The sequence below is a fragment of the Pleurodeles waltl genome, chromosome 2_1, assembly GCF_031143425.1.
Source record: "Pleurodeles waltl isolate 20211129_DDA chromosome 2_1, aPleWal1.hap1.20221129, whole genome shotgun sequence".
NCBI lineage: Eukaryota > Metazoa > Chordata > Amphibia > Caudata > Salamandridae > Pleurodeles > Pleurodeles waltl.
The window spans coordinates 899,192,274-899,205,745 of record NC_090438.1 but is presented as its reverse complement, the minus strand read 5'-3'; the positions used below and the strand labels follow the sequence as shown (position 1 = coordinate 899,205,745).

General features: G+C 41.1%; 1 long non-coding RNA gene across 2 annotated transcripts in view; it reads right to left on the bottom strand.

Annotated features, from left to right (window-relative positions):
* Positions 1-13,472, bottom strand: part of LOC138259239 (uncharacterized) — a 183,954-nt gene that overhangs the window by 96,900 nt on the left and 73,582 nt on the right. For both annotated transcript variants that reach the window (XR_011198692.1, XR_011198693.1), the window contains one exon: positions 7,668-7,777. This is a non-coding gene — a long non-coding RNA (uncharacterized lncRNA). The remainder of the gene's footprint in view (positions 1-7,667; positions 7,778-13,472) is intronic.

Genomic DNA, 13,472 nt, shown 5'->3' with positions numbered 1-13,472 from the left:
AACACAACAGCCGACTACTGGCACTCCACATAAGGCAGAACATGGTAGAAAAGGGGAGTGACACCATTGTTGACTAGGCAGACGGGTATGACAGTTTCCTAAGTACAGTTAGTGGGAGTACCTTGAGTGAGGAACAGATGGCTATTCTTGATCAGGTAATCACTCCAGAAGAGGTAGCTGAAGCAGTCAGGTCTCTGGCAACAGGGAAAGCTACTGGACCGGATAGGATTTCTTTGGAATTCTACAGGTTTTTATTCCTGGAACGTAGGTAGGCAAAAACAGACACCTCCCTTAATTTCCAGGCGAATGGCATAGCTCCCTCCTCATGGGAAGATACAAATATTGTGGTGTTTAAAAAAAAGGGTAAACCTCCTCTGAATCCAGGGTCCCATCAGTTCATATCTTTAACAATGCAGACACCAAAGTATATTCTAAGATATTAGCTACAAGGCTAGGCAAGGTAATTGCCAAGTTGGTGACTACCCGCAAGCACAGCTTTATCCCGGGGCAGGGAACAACTGATCATGTCCTCAGAGTAATCACCTTACTTGATATTGCAGTAGTAAATAAGACCCCTTTGTGGCTAATTCTCTTGGATGCAGAAAAGGCATTTGGCCAAGTCTCATCGGGATTTCTTAGAGAGGTGCTAAGACAGAAGAGGCTCGGTCCTGACTTCATCAAACCCATTTGGGCTTTATACCAGACTCCTAATGCAAGGCTTCAGGTGATGGGAGAGAGTTCTGATAAGATTCCCATCATGAGGGGCACAAGGCAGGGATACCCATGCTCACCTTTATTATTTGCATTATAGATCCATTCATTGTTCAATGGAAATAAAGTAGGGGGGTTTAGCCAGTGACAATCAACTAAATTAATAATAAAGTCTTGGCCTATGCTAATGACATAGCTGTTGTGACTCTGGATCCTAGAAAAGCTCTGGCTGTGATAGAGAGGGAGGCTTAAAACTTTGGGTCAATTGGAGTGTCCCATCTCAATGAATGGGAAGATCATAGGCTGATTAAAGACACAATTTACATAGGAATAAGGATAGTAACCACATCTGACAACCTAGTGGGCGTCGATTGGGCTTCTTTGATGGGAAAGATCAGACAGGATTTAAATAGAATTAATAATTTACATTTGTCATTAGTATGGGCGTGTAAAGTCTTGAAGATGCTTATCCGCCTGAAAGTCTTATACATGTTGAGGGCCATCCCTTTGGAATTGAATACAAGCTGGTTGGCTAAGCTGGATGGGTTATGCTCCAGTTTTATTTGGCAGTTTAAAAAGCAGGAAGGGCGGCAAGATATATGATTCTTCTTAGAAATAGAGGAGGTTCAGCGGCACAAGCTTTACGTTGTATTATTGGTCCTCTATCCTGCAGCATATGGCTGTTTTAATTACAGGTCGCACTTTCAATGAAAATTATTCAGAGAGCCCAACTATTTATGAGCTTATGCTAAGGGCTGAAGCCAAGGAATGTTTCTTGAGGAATGCAGAAAGGAGCTATTTTAAAAGGACCAGGTCTAAGACATTGGATGGGGCTTTTAAGGTATGGCAACTGTTAAAAAGGAAAATAAATATTACAAGGTTTAATCGATATATGCATACCTTTATGAGGATCCCTCGATCTGCCAGCTATATTTCATGATAGTGTTGGTAAAAGATTTGAGGAGCATGTCATCTTGAGAATGGGAGATTTCCTTGAAAGAGACCAGCTGTGCTCATGTGATGAAAAAATCTATAAAGCTAAGTGCATCCCGGCTGTCGTGTATGGATCAGGTATCTGGGGGCATACTAATTGCAATCCGATTCAGACGGTGGTGAATGACTTCCTCAGATACTTGTTAATGGTACCAAATGGTAGATCATCATACATCAGCCATGTGGAATTAGGGGTCTCCTTTGTAGCCGATTTGATAAAGATACAGCCATTATTATTATGGCTCAAAGTATGGACCTCGGAGCACACTGGACTAAACAAGGCCATCCTATCTGATTGTATGAGGCTAACTCATTCGCTAAGAGTTCCTTGGTTGAAATATATTATGTTCTTTTTTGGAAATATGGGTTGTAAAGACTAGTATACAAACCCAGAATTATTGGGAAAAATAACCAGGAAAGAATTGAGGGCCATGACATTTAAGTACTTGGAAGACCAGCGATGGAAAGCAGAATCAAAAAAGCCCAGTGTTAGGTCTAACCAACTGATTCTGTCTACGGAAGGCATGCAGCCTTACCTAGTAAGCATGACAAACCCTCAACATCGTCTTGTCCTTACAAGATTACGATTAGACACCTTCCATCACCTAGTAACTTTTCCGACTATGAATAACTGGAGCACAGTGTTAAGAGAATGCCCCTGCGACGCGAAGGCAGCCCAATCTACGATGCATGTGGTCCTCCTTTGGAAATGTTATCATAAACAGAGAAAATGTTTTTTAATGTCATTTTTAAGATCGATTATCTTACGCCAGTGTCTTGATGCGTATTTTAGCTTACAGGTCCTATCTTCTACCGAAATGTGCGGAATTTTGGCAATTTTTTTATGCTTGGTACTAACCGTAAGGAAGTCCATGGGCGCACTAGTCTGAATCTATTAAGGTGATTTAAATATTTGTATATGGATAAATTAATGAGGTGCATTTTTATTTTATTTTTATTATTTATTTATTCTCTACTTTTTTACCTATTTATTGTGTTTATATATATAGATGTGTTTTTATTTGATACTTTTATGACTTGTTGAAAGTCGAATAAAGTTTGTTTGATGATGATGACGAGCTGCATGATACATTTGGTTTGAGCAGAAATAAGGGCCAGATGTAGCAAAAATTTGCGAGTCGCAAATGGCCCAAATCGCAATTTGTGACGCCGCAAAATCGGAAATGGGATGCAAAAATCCCATTTCCGTAGTGCAAATTGCGATGCGAGCCATTACCGACTCGCAAAAATTGGGACCTGATTTTGCAACCCACAAATAGGAAGATGCAATTTGCGAGTCACAAACCATATGAAAAAGCCAGTCGCAAATAGCGACTCGTCGCAAAAAGCCCATTTTGCACACCCAAATTACCACTAAGTCAGAGCAGGTGGTAACCAGAACCAAAGTATAAAAGGAGACCCAGAAGGCATCTGGGTTACTCAGAATGGCTGAAACATATGTGATAGCAAGGAGGAGGAGAGTCCACACTGCCCAGCAGAGGAGGAGGAGCCAGAGACAGGAGAGAATATACAGAACCAGGCAGACACTTTTCCAACAAACTGAGGAGGAGATTTATGACAAATACAGACTCAGCAGTGCAGCAATTTTAGAATTAATTGATCTACTCAATCCGCCGCTTCAACGACAGACTGTGCGCGGCAGCGCCATCCCCACACATGTGCAAGTGCTATGCTCACTGCACCTCTTGGCCTCGGGTAGCTATTAGGGGGTCATTGCTGTGGCAGGTGGGGTATCCCAAAGTGCACTCTCACGGTTCTTCAGATATTTCCTAGATGCCATACTCACACACATGTCCAGATACATATACCTACCCAGGAATAAGGCAGAAATGAACAGCACCAAGTCGGAATTCTACAGAATTGGCAACTTCCCACATGTAATAGGGTGTGTAGACGGGACACATATACAAATATGCCCTCCTGCAAATCGGAAATATCTGTTCCGCAATCGGAAGTGTACACACTCACTGAACATCCAGGTGGTATGTGACGCCCATTATGTCATCACTGACATGGTAGCCAAATTTCCAGGGAGTACACATGACTCTTACGTTTTCAGGCACAGTGGGATACACCAACGCCTAGAACATGGGGAGTTTGGAGACGGATATCTATTAGGTATTGCTGAAGACACCCTGAAGCCATACACCCAGTCACTGTAGAAACCATCCATGCCCTGCTAACATTGTTAATTTTTACCAAACAGGTGACAGTGCATATGCGCTACGACCTTGGATACTTACCCCGTACCTAACACCCAGCAATGAGAATGAGAGGCGATATAACAGTGCACATAGGCGGACTAGAAATGTCATAGAGAGCACCTTTGGACTGGTAAAGGCAAGATTCGATGCCTCCACAGAAGTGGAGGTGCGCTCCAGTATGCCCCAATAACAGCATTCAAGATCGTTGGCTCATGCGCAATCCTACACAACATTGCCACCAGACGTGGGCTACATCCCACCCCTGCAGACCCTGATTCGGAGGATGATGAGCAAGAGCTACCACATCACCAGCCTGGGGATAGAAGAATTGCAAATCAAGGCAGACAGAGACGGGACCACATTGCAAACCAACACTTTGGAAGGCACGTGGCAACAGACACCACACTCACCAATGTCACACACAAAGAGCCCAGTTGTGAAGTGGATCAAACAAAACATTTTAATAAGTGAACCTAATAACTAAATAACAGAACTGTCAGTAAGGGGCTGCACATGTCTACCCTTAATGAGGACACATTAACTGCATGTGCCTCATGAGTCCTGCAGTGTTTGTGCCTAACACCTCCTCCTGGTTCGCCCAGCATGGCTCGTGCCAGGTGGGTCAGCAGACCCCTGACGTGCACTGCCACTCCGCAGTACAGGTATGTCTGTGGCAGATGCACTGCTGATAGTGGACCCCTCCTCACTGTCCTGAGGGGTCTCACCCGTGCCCCTTGCCACCTGCCTGTCCTCCAACATGTCCACAGTGTGGCTAATGCGGCACAGTCCCCGTGCCACATCCCCTGCAAAGTGGCCCAGTTCCACCTGCAGGCTCACGGTCCGACGTGACAGGCCTGTGGTGTTCAATGCAAGACAGACAATGGACGCTGCCACGCGGTCAAATCTCTGCACTAGTTGGCGCTCACGGCGCCTTGCACTTTGTCTCTCAGCCACCAGTTCCGTCACCAGTTGGCGTATTGATTGTGTTAGGTCACTGACATTGTCATTCAGTCTTGTGAACTGTGTGTTCACTTCTGCCAGGCCATGTGTGAAATTGTGCTCCATCCTCTGCATTGCCCCTGAAATAATCCTCAATTGCCTTGTTTGCAAGCGCTGACCAGATAGGAGGGATGCCTCAACTGCAGACATGGATGCCTCCCCTATATCCTCCTGGGCCACTGCCTGGACCTGGACTCTGCGTCTGCGACGCAGTGGTGCTTCTGGCTCTTGCTGTCTCACAGTGTGGCTGGGACCAGGTGTCATGCCTCTTTCCTCCATGTCCACTTCTTCATCTGGAGGGGACTGTGGTGGTGTTGTGCTGGGCCCTGTATTGGCTGCTGCAGCCTCCTGCCCTGCCTGTGGCCTGCTGTCTTCACCCTGGATGGTGTGGCTGGTGGGGGTGTCTTGTGGGAGACCTGATGGACATAGGGAACACACTGTCAATCTCTAACATCTGTTGTATGCCTCATAATAAACATTTGCCTATATGCTGCCTACTGTACTACATTGCCCATAATGCACCATTCTGGTGGTTGCTAGTCTGGAATGGAGCTAGTCTGGTTGTGCATGCTGCTTTGTACTGGGTGAGTGGGGGTATAGCATTTATAGGTGTACATGCATGTTTCATGGTACTCACTTTTGGATGTCCCTTGCACTGACGTGTCCAGTGCTCCCATTCCTGACACTTCCTCAGGCTCCAGGGTCTGCTCCACCAATTCCTCCATGGCTGAGGGTAGTGGGATGGTGGATGGGCCTCCTCCTGTGCCCCTCATCTCCCTCAACCACCGTTTTTTAATTTCTTCAATGCTTCTGTGGCTCACCCCTATGGCATTGATCCTCTCCTGGAATCCCTGCCAGATCCTCCTCTTATCAGTGTCTGGGACACTCAGGGCTGTCTTTCCAAAAAGCTGGTCATGGTGCTGGCAGCATTCTTCTGTCAGCACCTCAAGTTCCTTCTCTGAGAATTTAAATGTCCTCTTCCTTCCTGCACTGCCTGTGTCTTCCATGGTAGCAGCTGTTCCTCCAGGTAGTTGCTCAGCAGATTGAAAAGGGAGTGGTCCTCCTTCCTTTCAGGTGTATTTGATGTCTTCCTGGCTCTGATGTCATCAGCAAGAGCCAGGAAGTGTTTTCCCAACTGTTTTGCTGCACCTGCATGCAATTTGCGGAACAGTCGCAATTTGCGACACCTGACTCACAAATTGCGAGTTCGTTTTTAGCGAGGTCACAAAAAGCGACCTTGCTAACAGCGGACTCGCAGTCTGCGGTGCAACATCATTTGCGAGTCGCAAATTGATGTCGCTTTTTTTTGTTCGATCCCATTTTGCGAGTCGGAAATTGTGAGTCGCAATGACTCGCAATTTCCGACTCGCAAATTTTTACTTTCCTACATCTGGCCCTAAATTCTTTAAATATCCACAGGTGAGAGATTTTATTATGAAACAGGATAAGAAAAAAATCTCACTCGTAAAATCCCCTATTATGGAGGTTATCAAGCAAGGCACCAGGATCAGCCAGGTTTACAGTCCATTAATGCAGGGCCTACAAAGTAACTTGGAATTCCCAAAAAGTAAATGAGAAGAAAGGTTCGAGGTGTCAGGGCCATTGCTCGAGTGCACTTTGGATGTTGAGAAACTCTGTTAACAGTGAAAAGTCCGCATTTTGAAATGGTATTCGATTTGTATCATACTCCTGCTAAATTATTTAGACGGGATAGGAGAGCTGATTCTAGCTGTCATAAGTTTGGAGCTGATCAAGTGGAAATTATACATATGTCTTTTGCTTGGCCACAATTAAATAGCTACAGTTGAGAAGTCGTGCCTTTATTGGAATGATACTTAGGAACCCAGATAGTATTACTCCTCAAGTAATGCAGTTGGGTTTTGGTGAATACAGTGGGTTAGCCAAAGGCTAATTATATATGGTCTTTGTAGCCTTGATGGTTACTTGCCTCTGTATTGCCTCCTGATAGATAAGCTCAGATCCACCAACATTTGAAGAATGGAGGTTCACAGTTCTTAGCTACATATAATATGGAGAAGGGTCTGTATGAACATAAAGGCCGAAAGGTGAGGAAACAGAGGGTGCTATATTTGGTTATCTCTTGTAGTAGAATTATTACTGTGTAGAACTGATTCAGCCAAATAAATATGGTTTTCCTTTTGCACTTATACTTTAGTCCATTGACATTGTAACTAATTGGCACAATTTTCCCAACATGAATTTGCATCCCAAAAAAATACCCAATTGCATTTACTGTAAAGTTCCTCCGACATGTTGTCCTTCTTAAACATATTACAGATATTAGATATTAATATATGACCCCCCTCAAAAGTGCATTGTTAAGGGAAGATTTTTCTTTTCTCATTGCAGTGTAAGCGCCTTTTGCATCTCTTATCTGTGTATTTGTCTGTAGTGCCCTGTCATCATGTCCCTCCCTCTCCTTTACTTCTCTCGTCCTTTGTGTTACCTGCCCGAGTACCCCTATCTTACCTTGTGTGTTGTCCCCTTGTTTCCCCCTCCTTGAATGTATGCCTGCCCCCCCAAAAGCTAAGTTCAGCTGCGTTGTATATTTATTTGGTACAATTGGTTTGCACCTGTGGCACTCCTGTAGCACTTTACCTCATGATATAAACTATGTAATCATTTTTTAGACAGTCACAGGTTGGTAAGCAACAGATTTTATTCTTTAGATAGTTCTGACAAAATATAAAATCTTCTAGACCATGGATTTTTTTTTACCTTTGCATGATGCATAATCTGTATATGCTCCCAAGGCATGAGGAATTTCTCTTCCAGCTGCTTAAATTCTCATCTTCATTTAGAAGTCTCAAAGAATAAATCTGGGGAAACTGTAAAGGTAAAAACATCAGTGTTAATCATTTTCAATTGAATTGCCTTCTTTAGAACCTTCTCTTTTATCCTGAAGTCTTAAAAATAACCCACAACGGTTCATGTTCTAGCCCCTTCCAAAGGGGACTCAATGTACTCTTGCAATAGTACAACCTGACTGGAATTCTTTAAGGACATAAGTGAAGATGGGTTTGATAACTATCTCTTCCATATCTCTCTTGCCATCCTAATTTACAGATACATTGATCAGTGTCAAATGTGATCACTGTGATTGCTTTTTCAAATCCTGTATTGTAGTTTTGCTCATGTTCATGTGTTTTTGTATTTGGAGTGTAACATTTCAGAGAGTCCAGTGTATCTTCTAAAGTCAAAACATGTGTCTAACTATTCCCTTCTTTCATTTAAGCATTGAAATTTTCTGTTTGTTGCTCTAACTTTGCTTCAATTTTAGATACTCTATTAACTTGCGTTATTTTCAAATCCTTAATGTCAATCATCAACTGCTTGAGCAAGCAGTCTACCTTCTGGATGGTAGGTATAGAATCATTGTGGGATTTGCTAGTTTCAACTGTGTGAAATGGATCTTGTGAATCTTGTAATTGTGGTAGTGGATGTGGTAGCTCTTGAAAAATGGATCTGCTGCGCTCTAGGCTAGTGCTCATGTCTTTGTTTGCAGCTCCAGTCAGACCTGATTCTTTGTGATCAATTTTGTTTCTGTTGTTTTAAAAAATAATATCTATTAACAGTACATGGCTGCACTCATTGATCATAACTGTCACTATTGTTGTTATAGTCCATAAAGGAAGCAGTATCCTCGGTTATACAAAGTTGCATGTTTGCACAGAACAGGGAATTTTATGAAACTCTTGCACTTTGTATTATTGAATTTGTGATGCCCTCAAACCCATTTACTTCATTGCTTGATGCTGTTTTTCATTTGTTTCTATTTTCTATTAGGATTTGGATTGTAGATTTTGAAAGTTGTTCTAGGAGGGTTGAACTCTCATTAGCCATTGTTTTATTCAGTTTCACCATGCTTTCTACAAAGGTCCTTTGGCAGTCGGTCATACCTATCGAGTTAGCGCTAGTATTAATGCTGGTTTCCAACTTGGCTCCCAGGACCTGCCTTGTCACAATTTATAACAATTTTCTTTTCAAAATGCCTATTTCTCCATGTTTGCCTTCAAAGGGACTTTCACACATGCTGTGTTGCCTTTGACCATTTCCTGTTTCTTCATTTGACTGATTGCAGCTGATTTTCTGGTAACCTTTGATGGCCTATAATTTTTCAAATGATCTCCATTTTCCGATTCAAACAATTAAGCCTTTGCTTGTTTTTATTCCCCTCCTTAGAAGCACATTCCTTCAAACATTTCAGGTCATTGGTGAAGCCCTGTTTTTAAAATGTCAAGAAATAATGCAGACATAACGTGCAAATCTAACAATGTTTAAAACGTGTTTTAAATGTAAAATTGTGGGAAGCAATCATACTAAAACATGTGAGGCATGCAACATTTGGACATTGACATAATAACTTAACTAAGTTAAGAAATTTTAGAATCAGCACAAGACTTGATCTTGAAGGTTTGTTTTTAGCGATGAATGGTCATTGCACAAAATGTTTTACTTCTCGTTTATACAGATGTTTCTACTTCTAAAAAGACTACTGTTAACTAACAGACTAGTTATTTAGAAGGTTACATATGAAAGTTCACACATGGGGATGTGGTCTTGAATCCGATGATAAATCATGAGAACTTAGAAAAAGTAGTTACACAATAAGACATAGTTGCAGTCTTAGAAGTTGCTGTCTGAAGTTTATTGTGTTCCTGTCAGAAGATGGGGAGTGAATGCATTCCCATAGGTTCATTAAAAAGCTGATTGGTCAAATGAAGAAAAAAGAAGCAACACGAACTTGCAACATTGCTTTTGTCTGTCTATAATAATGTGTGTTCCTAGAGTAGGTCACCTCACCTACCTTCCTCTCCTTAAGATCCTTTTCATGTTCATGTTAGCATATTGCTTAGAAACTCTATTGAGTTTCTTGAACCTCCCTTCGTGAGAAGTTCTGCTTTGATTGAATTCTGAATTACTGAGCTGACGTTTGATGCTGAAGCTTCAAGCTTTATAATTTCTCTTGAATTCAAAACTCTTTCTGGGTTTGTGGACTGACACCTTTCTCTTCTATGAAAGCATAATTATCTGAAAGGAAATAAACAGTCTGCACTGGATCATGGTGTGCAAATGAGGACCAATGTTCATTGCCCATGCTCGACCAGGACCATGCAGTTGACCAATTTGCCAAAGTGTTCTGTCTTACTTAAAATGCACTGTGCTTTTTACATATAGGAATATCTATTAGAATGCATTGTATGTGCTTAGTCATTCTAGTACAGGCAGCTATATAATTAAAACTTCAAATAAGCCAAACCCAAGATCTCAACGGTTGAACATTTTGGCTTGAACTCCATTACTTGTAGTTAGTTACTTATGTCAATTCCAAAGCCCTCCCTTGAAGCAATCAGCATTCATTTTATGTAAACAGCTCTTTTACCCCCAAGGCCACATTCAGGTTCTTTTTGCATCTGCATTTCAACAAGAATGATAATGCAAAATTTGAAGTTTTTAGTCACAGCAAACATTTTTGCAAGAGCAGCTTGATAATTCATGAAATGTAGGGTCTTTCAAAAATAGTTGTTTAGTTTTCAACTCCCAAGGCCCCAATCAAGCATTTCTTAGATAAGGCAGATTTATGTGCTTGCCCTCACATTCTTGTAGTTTGTGGTCACAGAATAGAAACCTTCAAGATTCTGTCAACAGGTTTCTACCATGTGAGCATTTAACAAAAACCAAGCATATTGCGTAAAAACAGTCTACAGGCAGCTATAAAAAGGAGGATAACTTAAAAATGGTTGAACAAAGGTTCACATATATTTTATGCTTTCACATTTTTAATTCCTAGAATATGAATTCTTTCATTTATAGAACATGATTCATTGATTACTCATTTGATTATTAATTTCTAACAAAACTCTAATGATTGAGATTCATAAATTTTATCTTGTGACTTTAATAAAGACGAACTACTGAACAAGATTTAAATAATAAAAGCCCTATAACCCAAACAAAACTCTCTTTATTGATTGAAATATAAATTGGAAATTGTGATAATTTAAATGTGATGTACAGCTCCACATTAATCTCCATCAATGCCAAAGATTCATCGACCTGAGAAAAGAAGGCAGTGGGGATTTTCCCTGACAGTGGTAAACTGAGATTTTAACTGAACTGAACAATCTCATCTCCAGCACCTGTAACCTATTATTTTCAATGTAGATTGTAAATGAATAAATTACTTATGTATAGGATGTATACAAGGTTCAGTTGCTAGCTTCAATTGCTGTTGCTGCCTGTTAAACAGCTCTTAAATTATGTATATTTTATGCAGTCTCTTGTCTCACAGCTTGACACTTAATTGCTTTTGCCTTGTTACTTACCTTAACCTTTGCAGCTTCTCAGCGACCCAAGGAGTCCAACAAGGAGAGGACAAAGGAAAGGTTTCAGCGGTTTATGGCAAGGTTTACAAAAGTGTAGCTGCTTCCAACTAGGCTTACTATCACTGACAGCAAGGTGCGTACTTCACAGCATCTTGTACTTTTTTGCTTGTTTCTTTTCCAGGAGCCCAGCTTGGATGTGCAGTAGTGGTCAGATAATGCTGTGAAGCTGTATAGCCATGAATCAATGTTCTCCTTCTGCACTTCCTCCTCCTGCTTTTAATTTTGAGCTTTCTGTAAAGGTGCCGGACCTCGGGTCCTGGGTACCAGTGAAGAATTAAGATGGTGTGAACAGCATTTTTTTTCCTTTTGCATAATAAAATACATTGAAATACAATATGCAAAATTCTATGTTCAATAACATACGCATAATAAATGCAATTTTGTAGTAAGTATTCATACTTAGGCATCATAAGCATATAAATGAGATAATAATTTACTGATTTAAGTTAGCCTGAGCACTGATCCTACATTACCCTTCATTTAGACATAGGCATTGAAAGGGCTGTTTTTCACGTTTAGCTGTTGTTTTTCACAAGATGTTTTTCTCTCCCAGTGCAGATGCTGTAACTTTCCAGGAGCCTTCTGTTAGTTAGTGAATAGACATTTGTTATGTATTAGGGAACTGACAGTGAGGTTCACCCCGGGAGGAGAGGAGATGACAGGGAATATAACTCATGGGAAGAACTGTCTGAACCACAAGATGTGAACAATGTATCTTTTCAAGGACTTGCTTCTGGGGTCTATTGTGAAGACATGAGAAACTAAGTAATTTACCTGATCCCTGTTTTTTCTGAAATCCAATGAGACACTGAGAATGGGGAATGTATCAGATGTTTCAATTTGTGTTTTTTAATAAACCTATAGGAGCATGTGCTCCTGTAGTAGGCTGGCATTCACACTCTTCGCATTCTAGCCTCTCACATTCGAGAGCTCTTGAAACTATTTTAAGGTGATCTATAGAGTTACCTCTCTTCTAGAGAGATTTCCATTTCAGCCCTTTTTACTTTCTAAATATGTCTGCTGGTTTATAGACAAGAATGCTTTCCAGTTTGAAACTTCCTTTGCTCAAATGAGAAACTTTCATGCTTTTGCATCGTATTCACTAATCAGAACTCTTTATTGGGTTTCTGAACTGACACCTTTACTTCGGCTTAAATAGCCATTCTAATCCTTAAATTAGCAGAGGAAAATTATGTAACAGCTTGTTGTATTATCGCTATATAAATTGTAATTTTCACTAATTTGGTATTTTCCCTTGTTTTGAAATATTGACTAATTAATTATTTGAACTTGTCATAATGAAAAAACACTAATATTTACTGAATAAAACAATTTAAATGTTATTAGAATTGTTAATAAAACCCTTCAATTTGCATCAACTCTCTGATTTGATTATTGTGGTGTCCTAAGTTGGATATCACTGTTCATGGTGTTTCGATGCTTAAGATTGCTCCTTTTAATTTTCTTTGTCGAAGAACAAAAGTCCATATGACCAGTGGCTGGGGTCAATTAATGATTACACCCAAAGACTGAAATATAAATATTATTGCGACGTCAATTGTGCTATTGTTTCTGTTCCCTGGCCAAAACAGTGTGACATTTCATCTACAAAGATCCACTGGTGACCCCTTTCCAAGCAATCATTGCTAGAGCTCCAGGATGCCATAACACAGAATAGGGTATCTGCCTATTGGGGACCTAAACCATCTTAAGATACACTTGTACATTGAGCCCAGTATGGTTGCCACATTCCTAATAGAATCAGTCAATCAATCAGTCAACTTGTAGGGCACAACTTGTCTCAGTTGAAGAGCCAGGCTTTCAGCGTCCTACGGAACTCATGTAGAGTTGGGGTGGTCCTGAGGTGCATGTGGAGGCTGTGAGATAGAAGAAGGCGAATCCTCCTGCTCTGCTGCATTGTATGCAGGGGATATGGGCCAGTGCAAGGGAGGCGAAGCAAAAGTGTCTGAAGGGTTTTTGGAATCTCAGGCGGTGATTGGTCCGGAGTCATGCAGGACCTTGAACACGTGACTAAGGAGCATGAACTGGCATCTCTTCTAACCAATTCCTACTTAGAGGATGTTTCCATAGTCATGCTGACTGATGATGGGGCTTGGATGATGATGTGTCTTGTGCT